The sequence below is a fragment of the Pan troglodytes genome, chromosome 2 (assembly GCF_028858775.2).
Source record: "Pan troglodytes isolate AG18354 chromosome 2, NHGRI_mPanTro3-v2.0_pri, whole genome shotgun sequence".
NCBI classification, from domain to species: Eukaryota; Metazoa; Chordata; class Mammalia; order Primates; family Hominidae; genus Pan; species Pan troglodytes.
Genome location: NC_086015.1, coordinates 145490799 through 145506370, shown reverse-complemented (window position 1 = coordinate 145506370; position 15572 = coordinate 145490799).

Below are 15572 nucleotides of genomic sequence, written 5' to 3'. Positions count from 1 at the left end.
TTTTTAGTAGAGACAGGGTTTCACCATGTTGACCAGGATGGTCTTGATCTCCTGACCTCGTGATCCACCCGCCTCGGCCTCCCAAAGTGCTGGGATTACAGGCATGAGTCACTGCGCCTGGCCCAGTTTTGTGTTTTTAATAGAGATGGGGTTTTGCCATGTTGGCCAGGCTTGATTTGAATTCCTGACCTCAAGTGATCCACCTGCCTCAGCCTCCCAAAGTGCTGGGATTACAGCATGAGCCACCACGCCCGGCCTAGGTCTAGGTTTTATAATATGGTTTTTATGTCAACAGTGGATAGTTTTATTACAAATATATTCTTTCATTTATTTGCTATTTATTAGTATCTCCTAAGGGCCTAGCACAACCATGGGGGCTACGAATAGAACATCTAATCTTGACTGTCCATAGAGCCTAGTAGAGGAGGGATGGGGAAACCACCAGACACAAGAGCAGCATGACAAATATACAAGAAAGAAGTACTTCAAAGGCTGGGAAGTTATTGGGGACTTTTCTTGGAGGAGCTGAGCTTTAAAGGAGATTGATCAGAGCTGGATTATGTATGATTCACATTAAGAGAGGTAAAATGGAAGCAAAAGCAGGCACCAGCATAAAGAACATTGCAAACCAGGTGAAAGTGTTTGAGTTTCATCCTAAATGCCATGTTAGTGAGAGCTTTTTTGTTTGGATACAAGAAAATCTCACTTAAACTAGCTTGAGAAAAAATAAAATAAGAATGGGGTTGAAGATTTATCCATAAGGATGCAGGAAAATCATGTAGATTCCAAAGACAGGAACATAGCTGGGTTTTAAAGGGACTTTGACCAAGAACAAGAAAGCCATCAGGAACCGGGGTAGCTGCCTCCTCTAGTCTCACCTCTGCCTTTCTATTTAACATGCATGGCTTCTATATGCCAGTTACACATTGCCTTGGTTCCAGCAATCAGTCTAGAATGAGCATCTCCATCTCAACTCCAAATGTGGTAAGTTTACATCAGATGGCCACCTCTGTGCCTAATTCAAGTAAGGTCAACTAATGTAAATGCTCACTATGTTGCTTAGGCTGGTCTTGAACTCCCGAGCTCAAATGATCCTCCCACCTTTGCCTCCCAAAGTGCTAGGATTATAGGCATAAGCCACCACACCTGGCCCTATTTGATAATTTTTTTGAAGGGTTACTTGGTTTGAAAATGAAAACTGGTGGCATTGAAGAGAACAGAGAGTGAAAAGCATAGACAGGGAGACAGAAAGCTATTTAGTAATTCAAGTGAGAATGATGTGGCTGCACTCTTAGAAGCTCTTGTATTGTTCAGCATGTTGGATATTGAAGTGAAACAAGAAATGTGGAAGCAGAGTCTCCAAGATCACCCTCTGAGGCTGACCTATTAAGATTCTCTCTGGTGTGTTGCATTTCAGGTGTATCAGCTTCAGAAATGACACGAGACCATCAAGCCTAATTGAGGTGAATTACTTTCTCCCACACTCTCCAATATATGACCTGCTGAATCTCTTTATTGTCTAAGAAATGTAGAAGTTCCTTCCAAGAAGTCTTTCAGCCTTATGGAATTTCCTAGAATGTCAAATGGATGTTGACTTCTACAATCACATTCATGGATTATTACCAAGAGCATAAGCTCCTATTTCTTACCCGTAATGCATCACCTTACCTTTGCTTATTATGTTAGAACAGCATGTTCTACAAAAGAAAACTGGGCACAGATTGGTGGAAAAAAATCTCTCATGTTATGGCCAAAGCTGGAAATTTCTCCACTACCTTGGTTTCAGGGCTTTATAACTTCTTTTTTTTTAATTATTATTATTATGCTTTAAGTTTTAGGGTACATGTGCACAATGTGCAGGTTAGTTACGTATGTATACACGTGCCATGCTGGTGCGCTGCACACACTAATTCATCATCTAGCATTAGATATACCTCCCAATGCTATCCCTCCCCCATCCCCCCACCCCACAACAGTCCCCAGAGTGTGATGTTCCCCTTCCTGTGTCCATGTGTTCTCATTGTTCAGTTCCCACCTATGAGTGAGAATATGCAGTGTTTGGTTTTTTGTTCTTGCGATAGTTTACTGAGAATGATGATTTCCAATTTCATCCATGTCCCTACAAAGGACATGAACTCATCATTTTTTATTGCTGCATAGTATTCCATGGTGTATATGTGCCACATTTTCTTAATCCAGTCTATCATTGTTGGACGTTTGGGTTGGTTCCAAGTCTTTGCTATTGTGAATAATGTCGCAATAAACATACGTGTGCATGTGTCTTTATAGCAGCATGATTTATAGTCCTTTGGGTATATACCCAGTAATGGGATGGCTGGGTCAAATGGTATTTCCAGTTCTAGATCCCTGAGGAGTCGCCACACTGACTTCCACAATGGTTGAACTAGTTTACAGTCCCACCAACAGTGTAAAAGTGTTCCTATTTCTCCACATCCTCTCCAGCACCTGTTGTTTCCTGACTTTTTAATGATTGCCATTCTAACTGGTGTGAGATGGTATCTCATTGTGGTTTTGATTTGCATTTCTCTGATGGCCAGTGATGGTGAGCATTTTTTCATGTGTTTTTTGGCTGCATAAATGTCTTCTTTTGAGAAGTGTCTGTCCATGTCCTTTGCCCACTTTTTGATGGGGTTGTTTGTTTTTTTTCTTGTAAATTTGTTTGAGTTCATTGTAGATTCTGGATATTAGCCCTTTGTCAGATGAGTAGGTTGTGAAAATTTTCTCCCATTTTGTAGGTTGCCTGTTCACTCTGATGGTAGTTTCTTTTGCTGTGCAGAAGCTCTTTAGTTTAATTAGATCCCATTTGTCAATTTTGTCTTTTGTTGCCATTGCTTTTGGTGTTTTAGACATGAAGTCCTTGCCCATGCCTATGTCCCAAATGGTATTGCCTAGGTTTTTTTCTAGGGTTTTTACGGTTTTAGGTCTGACATTTAAGTCTTTAATCCATCTTGAATTAATTTTCACATAAGGTGTAAGGAAGGATCCAGTTTCAGCTTTCTACATACAGCTAGCCAGTTTTCCCAGCACCATTTGTTAAATAGGGAATCCTTTCCCCATTGCTTGTTTCTCTCCGGTTTGTCAAAGATCAGATAGTTGTAGATATGCGGCATTATTTCTGAGGGCTCTGTTCTGTTCCATTGATCTATATCTCTGTTTTGGTACCAGTACCATGCTGTTTTGGTTACTGTAGCCTTGTAGTATAGTTTGAAGTCAGGTAGTGTGATGCCTCCAGCTTTGTTCTTTTGGCTTAGGATTGACTTGGCGATGCGGGCTCTTTTTTGGTTCCATATGAACTTTAAAGTAGTTTTTTCCAGTTCTGTGAAGAAAGTCATTGGTAGCTTGATGGGGATGGCAATGAATCCATAAATCACCTTGGGCAGTATGGCCATTTTCACAATATTGATTCTTCCTACCCATGAGCATGGAATGTTCTTCCATTTGTTTGTATCCTCTTTTATTTCCTTGAGCAGTGGTTTGTAGTTCTCCTTGAAGAGGTCCTTCACATCCCTTGTAAGTTGGATTCCTAGGTATTTTATTCTCTTTGAAGCAATTGTGAATGGGAGTTCACTCATGATTTGGCTCTCTGTTTGTCTGTTGTTGGTGTATAAGAATGCTTGTGGTTTTTGTACATTGATTTTGTATCCTGAGACTTTGCTGAAGTTGCTTATCAGCTTAAGGAGATTTTGGGCTGAGACGATGGGGTTTTCTAGCTATACAATCATGTCGTCTGCAAACAGGGACAATTTGACTTCCTGTTTTCCTAATTGAATACCCTTTATTTCCTTCTCCTGCCTGATTGCCCTGGTCAGAACTTCCAACACTATGTTGAATAGGAGTGGTGAGAGAGGGCATCCCTGTCTTGCAGCAGTTTTCAAAGGGAATGCTTCCAGTTTTTGCCCATTCAGTATGATATTGGCTGTGGGTTTGTCATAGATAGCTCTTATTATTTTGAGATATGTCCCATCAATACCTAATTTATTGAGAGTTTTTAGCATGAAGAGTTGTTGAATTTTGTCAAAGGCCTTTTCTGCATCTATTGAGATAATCATGTGGTTTTGGTCTTTGGTTCTGTTTATATGCTGGATTACATTTATTGATTTGCATATATTGAACCAGCCTTGCATCCCAGGGATGAAGCCCACTTGATCATGGTGGATAAGCTTTTTGATGTGCTGCTGGATTCGGTTTGCCAGTATTTTATTGAGGATTTTTGCATCAATGTTCATCAAGGATACTGGCCTAAAATTCTCTTTTTTTGGTTGTGTCTCTGCCCGGCTTTGGTATCAGGATGATGCTGGCCTCATAAAATGAGTTAGGGAGGATTCCCTCTTTTTCTATTGATGGGAATAGTTTCAGAAGGAATGGTACCAGTTCCTCCTTGTACCTCTGGTAGAATTTGGCTGTGAATCCATCTGGTCCTGGACTCTTTTTGGTTGGTAAGCTATTGATTATTGCCACAATTTCAGCTCCTGTTATTGGTCTATTCAGAGATTCAACTTCTTCCTGGTTTAGTCTGGGAGAGTGTATGTGTTGAGGAATTTAACCATTTCTTCTAGATTTTCTACTTTATCTGCATAGAGTTGTTTGTAGTATTCTCTGATGGTAGTTTGTATTTCTGTAGGATCGGTGGTGATATCCCCCTTATCATTTTTTATTGCATCTATTTGATTCTTCTTTTTTTCTTTATTAGTCTTGCTAGTGGTCTATCAATTTTGTTGATCCTTTCAAAAAACCAGCTCCTGGATTCATTAATTTTTTGAAGGGTTTTTTGTGTCTCTATTTCCTTCAGTTCTGCTCTGATTTTAGTTATTTCTTGACTTCTGCTAGCTTTTGAATGTGTTTGCTCTTGCTTTTCTAATTCTTTTCATTGTGATGTTAGGGTGTGAATTTTGGATCTTTCCTGCTTTCTCTTGTGGGCATTTAGTGCTATAAATTTCCCTCTACACACTGCTTTGAATGCGTCCCAGAGATTCTGATATGTTGTGTCTTTGTTCTCATTGGTTTCAAAGAACATCTTTATTTCTGCCTTCATTTCCTTATGTACCCAGTAGTCATTCAGGAGCAGGTTGTTCAGTTTCCATGCAGTTGAGCTGTTTTGAGTGAGATTCTTAATCCCGAGTTCTAGTTTGATTGCACTGTGGTCTGAGAGATAGTTTGTTATAATTTCTGTTCTTTTACATTTGCTGAGGAGAGCTTTACTTCCAACTATGTGGTCAATTTTGGAATAGGTGTGGTGTGGTGCTGAAAAAATGTATATTCCATTGATTTGGGGTGGAGAGTTCTGTAGATGTCTATTAGGTCCGCTTGGTGCAGAGCTGAGTTCAATTCCTGGGTATCCTTGTTGACTTTCTGTCTCATTGATCTGTCTAATGTTGACAGTGGGGTGTTAAAGTCTCCCATTATTAATGTGTGGGAGTCTAAGTCTCTTTGTAGGTCACTCAGGACTTGCTTTATGAATCTGGGTGCTCCTGTTTTGGGTGCATATATATTTAGGATAGTTAGCTCTTCTTGTTGAATTGATCCCTTTACCATTAAGTAATGGCCTTCTTTGTCTCGTTTGATCTTTGTTGGTGTAAAGTCTGTTTTATCAGAGACTAGGATTGCAACCCCTGCCTTTTTTTGTTTTCCATTTGCTTGGTAGATCTTCCTCCATCCTTTTATTTTGAGCCTATGTGTGTCTCTGCACGTGAGATGGGTTTCCTGAATACAGCACACTGATGGGTCTTGACTCTTTATCCAATTTGCCAGTCTGTGTCTTTTAATTGGAGCATTTAGTCCATTTACATTCAAATTTAATATTGTTATGTGTGAATTTGATCCTGTCATTATGATGTTAGCTGGTTATTTTGCTCATTAGTTGATGCAGTTTCTTCCTAGTCTCGATGGTCTTTACATTTTGGCATGATTTTGCAGTGGCTAGTACCAGTCGTTCCTTTCCATGTTTAGCGCTTCCTTCAGGAGCTCTTTTAGGTCAGGACTGGTGGTGACAAAATCTCTCAGCATTTGCTTGTCTGTAAAGTATTTTATTTCTCCTTCACTTATGAAGCTTAGTTTGGCTGGATATGAAGTTCTGGGTTGAAAATTCTTTTCTTTAAGAATGTTGAATATCGGCCCCCACTCTCTTCTGGCTTGTAGAATTTCTGCCGAGAGATCTGCTGTTAGTCTGATGGGCTTCCCTTTGAGGGTAACCCAACTTTTCTCTCTGGCTGCCCTTAACATTTTTTCCTTCATTTCAACTTTGGTGAATCTGACAATTATGTGTCTTGGAGTTGCTCTTCTCGAGGAGTATCTTTGTGGCGTTCTCTGTATTTCCTGAATCTGAATGTTGGCCTGCCTTGCTAGATTGGGGAAGTTCTCCTGGATAATATCCTGCAGAGTGTTTTCCAACTTGGTTCCATTCTCCCCGTCACTTTCAGGTACACCAATCAGACGTAGATTTGGTCTTTTCACATAGTCCCATATTTCTTGGAGGCTTTGCTCATTTCTTTTTATTCTTTTTTCTCTAAACTTCCCTTCTCACTTCATTTCATTCATTTCATCTTCCATCGCTGATACCCTTTCTTCCAGTTGATCGCATCAGCTCCTGAGGCTTCTGCATTCTTCACGTAGTTCTCGAGCCTTGGTTTTCAGCTCCATCAGCTCCTTTAAGCACTTCTCTGTATTGGTTATTCTAGTTATACATTCTTCTAATTTTTTTTCAAAGTTTTCAACTTCTTTGCCTTTGGTTTGAATTTCCTCCCGTAGCTCAGGGTAATTTGATCGTCTGAAGTCTTCTTCTCTCAGCTCGTCAAAGTCATTCTCCATCCAGCTTTGTTCCGTTGCTGGTGAGGAACTGCGTTCCTTTGGAGGAGGAGAGGTGCTCTGCTTTTTAGAGTTTCCAATTTTTCTGCTCTGTTTTTTCCCCATCTTCGTGGTTTTATCTACTTTTGGTCTTTGATGATGGTGATGTACAGATGGGTTTTTGGTGTGGATGTCCTTTCTGTTTGTTAGTTTTCCTTCTAACAGACAGGACCTTTAGCTGCAGGTCTGTTGGAGTACTCGGCCGTGTGTGGTGTCAGTCTGCCCCTGCTGTGGCGTGCCTCCCATTTAGGCTGCTCAGGGGTCAGGGATCAGGGACCCACTTGAGGAGGCAGTCTGCCCATTCTCAGATCTCCAGCTGCGTGCTGGGAGAACCACTGCTCTCTTCAAAGCTGTCAGACAGGGACATTTAAGTCTGCAGAGGTTACTGCTGTCTTTCTGTTTGTCTGTGCTCTGCCCCCAGAGGTGGAGCCTACAGAGGCAGGCAGGCCTCCTTGAGCTGTGGTGGGCTCCACCCAGTTGGAACTTCCCGGCTGCTTTGTTTACCTAAGCAAGCCTGGGCAATGGCGGGCGCCCCTCCCCCAGCCTCGCTGCCACTTTGCAGTTTGATCTCAGACTGCTGTGCTAGCAATCAGTGAGATTCCGTGGGCGTAGGACCCTCTGAGCCAGGTGCGGGATATAATCTCCTGGTGCGCCGTTTTTTAAGCCCGTCGGAAAAGCACAGTATTCGGGTGGGAGTGACCCGATTTTCCAGGTGCCATCTTTCACCACTTTCTTTGACTAGGAAAGGGAACTCCCTGACCCCTTGTGCTTCCCAAGTGAGGCAATGCCTCGCCCTGCTTCGGCTCATGCACGATGCGCGCACCCACTGACCTGCGCCCACTGTCTGGCACTCCCTAGTGAGATGAACCCGATACCTCAGATGGAAATGCAGAAATCACCCGTCTTCTGCATTGCTCACGCTGGGAGCTGTAGACCAGAGCTGTTCCTATTCGGCCATCTTGGCTCCTCCCCCCAGGGCTTTATAACTTCTATTGTTCACAAGCATTGTCATATCATTAATTATGTCTCCATGAACCCAAAACTAAGTTTTGTTCTCAAGACTCAGTAATAACAACTACTACTACTTATGGGATATCTACTAGGTAGGTACCAATCAATTTATATAACACTTTCAATCCTCCAAACACTAATAATATTATAATAATATAAGATATGGGCTGGCTGGGCATGGTGGCTCACGCCTGTAATCCCAGCACTTTGGGAGGTCGAGGCGGGTGGATCACGAGGTCAGGAGATCGAGACCATCCTGGCTAACACGGTGAAACCCCGTCTCTACTAAAAATACAAAAATTAGCCGGGCATGGTGATGGGCACCTGTAGTCCCACCTACTCGGGAGGCTGAGGCAGGAAAATGGCATGAACCTGGGAGGCGGAGCTTGCAGTGAGCTGAGATCGTGCCTCTGCACTCCAGCCTGGGCAACAGAGTGAGATTCCATGTCTTAAAAAAAAAAAAAAAAAAGGTATGGGCCAGGTACATTGGCTCACACCTGTAATTCTAGCACTTTGGAAGGCCAAGGTGGGTGGATCACTTGAGTCTAGGAATTTGAGACCAGCCTGGCCAACATAGTGAGACCCCATCTCTACAAATAAAAAAAATGAGCCGGGCATGGTGGTGCACACCTGTAGTCCCAGCTACTCAGGAGGCTAAGGCAGAGAATTGCTCAAGCCCAAGAAGTCAAGGCGTCAGTGAGCCATGATCACACCACAGCACTCAGCTTGAGTAACAAAATGAGACCCTGTCTCAAAAAATTAAAATAAAATAAAATAAATATATCTCATTTCACAAATGAGAACACTAAGACACAAAACTGTTAACTTGCCCAAAGATAGTTGCTGAACTGAGATTCAAAATAGGCCTGTTGAATCCCAAAACACATGTTCTCTCTTTTCCTTTTTGAATTAATTTTTAATTATACAAGTAACACATGGCTACATCTCCTGGTGAAGCAGCATCATTGTCTAGGGTAAATATCCAGGGTTCATCATCTCATGCCAAGAAAATTAAGGGCACAGACATGTGGGTGGATTAAGGAATGGAAAGTTTAATAGGCAGAAGAAAGGAGAGAGGAGAGCAGCTGCTTGCAAGAGAGAGGTGTCCGAAAAAGAGAAAAGCAGTGGAGTGCAGCAGATTTTATAGGCAGGCTTGAGGAAGCAGTGTCTGATTTATGTAGGGCCCATGGACTGGCTCGATCAGGTTTGACATTTACGTAGCACTCAAGGAAGGCTGGTCACCCCACCCTAATCTTATTATGCAAAAGGGCTTTCCACTTGGCCAGCACCATCTTGCCTGCTCCTTACTATACATGTGGCTGACAAAGAGAAGGGAAGATGAAGCCACCATTTTGAACATCCCTAGTCCCATGTAGTATTTTTCTATTGGCACAACTGCTGGCATTCACTTGTGCAAGCTTCCAGCTTGCTTGTTCATGTCTGCAACTCAATTTTACAGACTGTTCTTTTTTAGAAAAGAAAATGAGTTGGGGGCTGCTTTTTATTAAAAGGAAAATCTTACCGAGGACTCCCGTGCCCACAATATCTGTGTAAGTAATTTGTTCTTAACTCCTGTATCATTCTGCCCCTCAGGAGTGGTAAGCTTAACTGCTGTTAGGATGTGTTGGATGACAACTCTTTCTGGCTACTTCCTGCTGAAAAGTGGTGTCATGTGGGGAACAGCAGCTAGGGCTCTTCCTGGGGTTGGTCTAAGGTTCCACAGAAGAAAGCCATGTCCATATGTGTTTCTATGTGCAGCACCATTGGAGGTTGATTGCAGTCACCCATTCTGATGGATTGTGATACTGGTTTGCCTCCACCAGATGCTGCTGAAACATTAATATAAAAGTAACATTCTTTTAGGATAAGTGACATTGGATTTGGGTGACTAGAATAACTTTAGTGTTAACCTTTAATCTTTCCTGCAATTATTGATCCCTTCGTGACTTTCACAGACCATTTATGACATGCTTAGACTTTCTGGCTTGTCCTAAACATCCCTCTTTTTAAACAACCAGTAATTCTCTTTAGGACAAGAATTTAATATACAAGATCCCTTCTTATATAAAGTTTATTTTCTTTATAACCCTCTTTGCATAGCTAGGGTATGACACATTACCAAAGCCAATAAAAAATCTTGGCAGACTCAGTGATAGTAAAACCTTCATGTTTACTTCTTGATCGGTAGCTATTATCCCTGCTATAAGTATAATAATTAAGCAAAATACTACAACAATGGAAACTGTCTGTCCAATATTTCAGTTAGAAGGTGCTATCATATATGGCTTTACTGCAAATAGTAGAGTGAGTATTGCAATTCCTGCAAGGGTGACATAGTGGATTATTTCCATCTAAAATTTTACTTTCCAAGATACACAATTTCCCTTTGGAGGTTTATGAAGTTCCTTGGCTTTATTTTCCCAAACAAAGAAACCTCTGGGTTATGGACACCCTACTAACTTTCATTACCTGGCAGGATTTTCAGGATAATTGCCCAGAACTAGCATATTGATCCAGATTTTTACATTACCCATCCTTTTGTGCTTCTTCTGAGCTGCAGGAGATCATGATTTGATTCACAGGAATAAGCAAGTTTAGTCTAAAATGTAGCAAAAAAAACTTAAAAATGAGACTAGAATTTAATGACAAATGTATAAGTTTTGGAATACAATTTTTCTCCCTGTTGTCCTCATTTTGGTAAAAACAAATTATGATAGGACCATGTTATTCATAGAATAAATTTTAGTCTTATACTTGACCTGATTATTTGCATGAAGTCCAGCAAGAATAACTATTTCTACATGGGCCTTTTGGGTTGGCTTTGTTGGAACTCTATTCCCCAAGGAAACTGAAATAAGACTTTTAAAAGCCCAGCCCAGCCGTGGGATTTTATTCTCAAATGCCTGTGAATTGGGTGATCCTCTCAAGATAAACTTGGAGCTCCTGGACCTGTTAGAAAGTGACATTCTTTACTGACAACAGGTCAGGAACCCTGTATGGGGACTGTGTAGACAAGGAATGAGGCCAGTCTTCCCCAAGGGGCTTTTATTTGCTCTGCATGTCAAGCTTGATTCCTTACAGGGAAATACATGCTTCCAGTCAAAGCACTGGTAAAATAAGCACTTTTTTTTTCCAATGGTGTCCTGTTGTAAAAGAAAAATGGATGCTTATTGCACTGATGCCAACAACCATGTTGCCATAAGTTAATAATACTCACAGATAGTTTCCAAATTCCAGAGGAACCAGACAGAGGGAAACAAACATGCTCCAAATTTTATTAACAGGAGTATACCTTACTCATGAGGTATTATTATTATTAAAGGCTGTAACTAGTTCAAAATAAGTTTCCTTGACTCTGAAAAACAAAACAAGGATCAGCAATATTCCCAGCAAAAGTTGAAAAGGTCGCTTTAGCTTTCTGAGTTCACTTAGTTAACTATTGGTTTTGTTGATATTTGTGAACATTTTAGCTTTTCATGAGTTCTGTACTCTTTTTTATATTCCAATGTTATAATCTTCAAAGCTATTAGAAACCTGCATTTGAGAACACCTGTTAACATGTTATAGCTTGACTATAAATCATCTTTTCAGAAGGAACAAAGCAAGATAATTGTCTGCAAGTGAAAAAATTTCCAAGGTACAGTTAAAAATGCAACTGATAAAGAAGTTTGGTTATCTCTATGGTTTACAATGACTTAACATAACAACCTTAATTATGATGATAGCATATATTCAGACATTAGAATTTTAGAAATCCCCAATTTTGGAACATATATTAGTATTATTCACCAAAATATAACTTAAAGATTGAACATCATTTTGGCAATCCCATCTAACTAAACATATCAAATAATTCTATTCACCACCTCTCTGGATGCTTCAGGGGCCCTCTGAACCATCCAGAAAGCCAGACATCAGGAAAGGCAATTTTGAAATTTGAAGTTTGATTTTGGGGAGGCTGTTAAATGTTAGAGGTTTAAAACACTTGATTTTATGAAGTAGAATTCCAGATTACAATAAATTATTTATTTTTCCAAAATGATGACTCAAAAGGCAAAAACCTTTTATTAGCCTTTACTATTACATGAAAATCCTATTCAAAGCAAAATTTTACCCTTGCATTAGTTTATTGTTAACCCCAATTTTTTGATGAAACCTCATAGACAATTCCATTTCATCTTAACCAATTTGACCATGAGGTGAAATCTTTACAAACCTTTTATAACCCTTTTGCTAAAGGGCAGATTAGCGTTTTAAGACAACCTTTATTTCAATGCTTAATTTATGAAACGACCATATAATTCCCTTTTGAATTTAGTTAATGTTTACACATGGAATTTTTGCAAGATTAATTTTTACAACCTTTCTATAACTTGCTTAAACCTTCAGCTTTCTTATCTAACTTAAGACAATCTTTTATGACTAGGAAAAATGTACATTTCCATGCCTTCTCATAATCTTTTACTAGAAAATACATTCTACTGTTTTTACACACCTTGCATATAAATTTATTTTTAGTAGTTTAAATTACATGTTATTGAAGTGGCTATGTTGTCTGGGGTAAATACCCAGTGTTCATCATCTCATGCTAGGAAAATTTAAGACACAGACACAGGTGAGGAGTTTAGGAGCAGAGGTTTCATAAGCAGAAGAAAGAGAAAGGAAAACAACTCTTCTAGTGAGAGAGAGGGGGCTTCTGAGAGCAAAAAAAAAAAAAAAAACAACTGGCCAGCGATGAATGTGCTGGATTTTATAGTCAGGCTTGAGAAGGCAGTGTCTGATTTACATAGGGCTCACAGATTGGTTCAATCAGGTGTGACGTTTACATAGCTCTCAGGGAAGGCTCCTCATCCCACCCTAATCTTATTATGCAAATGAACTCTCCCCTGGGCCAGTGCCATCTTGTCTGCTCCTTACTGTACAGTGGCTGACAGATAAGGGAAGATGGAGCCACCATTTTGAACATGTCTAGTCCCAGCTAGTTCTTTCCTACCTGCATTCATTCGTGCAAGCTCCCAGTTGCTTGTCTATGTCTGAGGCCCAACTTTACAGGCTGCTCTTTGTTAGAAAATGATTTGGGCTGCTTTTCATTAAAAGGAAAACCGTACCAAGCACTTCCATACCCTCACTATCTGCCTAAGTAATTTCTTCTTTGTCAGGCCTCTGAGCCCAAGCTAAGCCATCATATCCCCAGTGACCTGCACATATACATCCAGATGGCCTGAAGCAACTGAAGATCCACAGAAGTGAAAATAGCTTAACTGATGACATTCCACCATTGTGATTTGTTTCTGCCCCACACTAACTGATCAATGTTCTTTATAATCTCCCCCACCCTTAAGAAGTTTCTTTGTAATTCTCCCCACCCTTGAGAAGTTACTTTGTGAGATCCACCCCCTGTCCCCAAAACATTGCTCTTAACTCCACCACCTATCCCAAAACCTATAAGAACTAATGATAATCCCACCACCCTTGCTGACTCGTTTTTTGGACTCAGCCCGCCTGCACCCAGGTGAAATAAACAGCCTTGTTGCTCACACAAAGCCTGTTTGGTGGTCTCTTCACACGGACACGTGAAACATTCTTAACTCCTATATCATTATGGTGGTAACTTTGGGTAATTTTTAACTTTAATGTGAAACCTGGTAGGTTGTTTTGATTATGTATTAGGCATAGATAAATTCTGACTTTTTCCAGCATACTTAGGGGTGTGGTTAATTTCGTATGTCCCCAGGCCTTACCAAGTTGTAAAGCAGGTAGTTTACAACGTTGGAACATTTAGCAAACCTAGTATCTGACTTACATGATTTAGACCACCTATTTACATGTTTATGACCCTTGTATTTTACCAATAATTCTTAAGACTATTTTTATTTCTTAAAGATTAAAGTCATATGAACTAAAAAGCATTAGAGCTTTTTATTTTTTCTTTAAAAATACTTGATTTAAGCACTTATTTTTCTTTAAGCCAATCAATTAGAGCTCTTTTTATAGACATTACACACAACACATATATACACAGACAGACAGAAGATTCAGCACTTCTGAGATTTTTCATTTGTAAGTTTATTAATTGGATTACCTGCTTCAGGGTAAAGCCGTTGGAGGAACAGGAAGGAATGCATTTTTAGGGCCTAATAAGCAGGCACAGCTGAAGGCAAAGACAGATCCCCAAAATTAAGGGTGCCATTTTATACTGGATCTTGGATCCCCAAAATGAGGGAGATGCTACAGGAGGAGACAGTGCAGTGCTTCTACCTTGCATATCATTGCAAGGCAACCCAAAGCCAATTGGCTTGTTTTGTAATTAGCCCATCCTCCATGGAGTCTCATCTCTTAATGGGGAGTGGGGATGTTTCCATATCTTCCAGGTGGACAAGAGCATGCTTCTCTGATTCAAATGTGCAAAGAGTTAAGTATCCCTCCATGAACACTATTAGCCATCCCTTAAAGTATATTTCCTACCTAGTTATTACACACCAAAGCTCTCTCATACTGCAAGGTAACTTTTGATACCCCCAAAACTTAAAACCATCAGATAACACAATGCAAAACAGAACAGAGCCTTTGATTTTGAGAGGGATCCATCCACTTTTAATTCCTGGGGTTACATGAGGAAAATAGGGGGTTTTCCCCCCAAAATGGAATCTATGGTGCCTCCTCTGTTTTTCCCAAGGAGTCCCAGGCTACCAGAAGTTATCTTAGGGCCTCTCATGTGTGCATTAAGAGTGGAAAGACAAAAAAATGGAGAAAAATAATTCAGTCGACTGAGAAGAAAAAAACCTTTTTCCAGAAAAATAAGATCCAAGAAGAGAAAAACATGAATGCCTTTTAAATATACCTATAACTTGGCTATCCATTTTTAATTAAGCTGAGCACTATTTAAGAAAATCCTTTTAAATCTTTTGTTACTCGACTTCAGCCATGCAAAACAATTAAGATTTTCAGCTTTTGAACTTTACAAAAAGTAACCCCACAGGTGAAACCAACAAGCCTTAATTAGGTTATAACTTAACCTCCAGTGTATGAGGTATTTTCAAAGGGGTGGTAAGCAGCTTTTGAAACCATCATTGCAAAATTGTGACTGAGACAGTGAAAGAGATCCGACCCAAGTAACTCCATCTTGCTCCAGCCTGCAAACTGTCCTTGCCCATCCCTCGGCGTGGGCCGAGCCAACTTTGGGAGAACCCTGGTTTGCAGTTTATAGTTTAAAACAAAGATGATAACAGCCCCTTCCTAAGGTATACTTCCCTCTTGCCTGGGGACCAGACAAGAAACTAGCCACAAGATTAGAAACCATGGCCTAGAAGTCACGCAGCTGGAGGTTACAAGATTTTGACCCTCCCTAAGCTGCTCTCAAGATCAGCACTTAAGATATTTTGTAAACCCTGGCCTTGATGGATCATCTGGCACCACCCAGATTGATAAACTGGCTTATCTGATTTTGTGGCCGCCACCCAGGAACTGACTTAGCACAAGAAGACAGCCACCATTGTAAAATGGAGACTAAAAGTATTGCCACGTGGTTACAGGTCATGTTTCCAAGGACACGAAACAAGATGGAGGCCTGTAGCCAAGTTTGTTACTGATCATTTTGTTAGGCTGGCTTGAATAGCAGTCTTATGCGGTCCTGGCCCTGCATCCTAACGTACCCTTTCTTTTGACAAAACCATGCAGAAAGACACACAAAACACAACGGA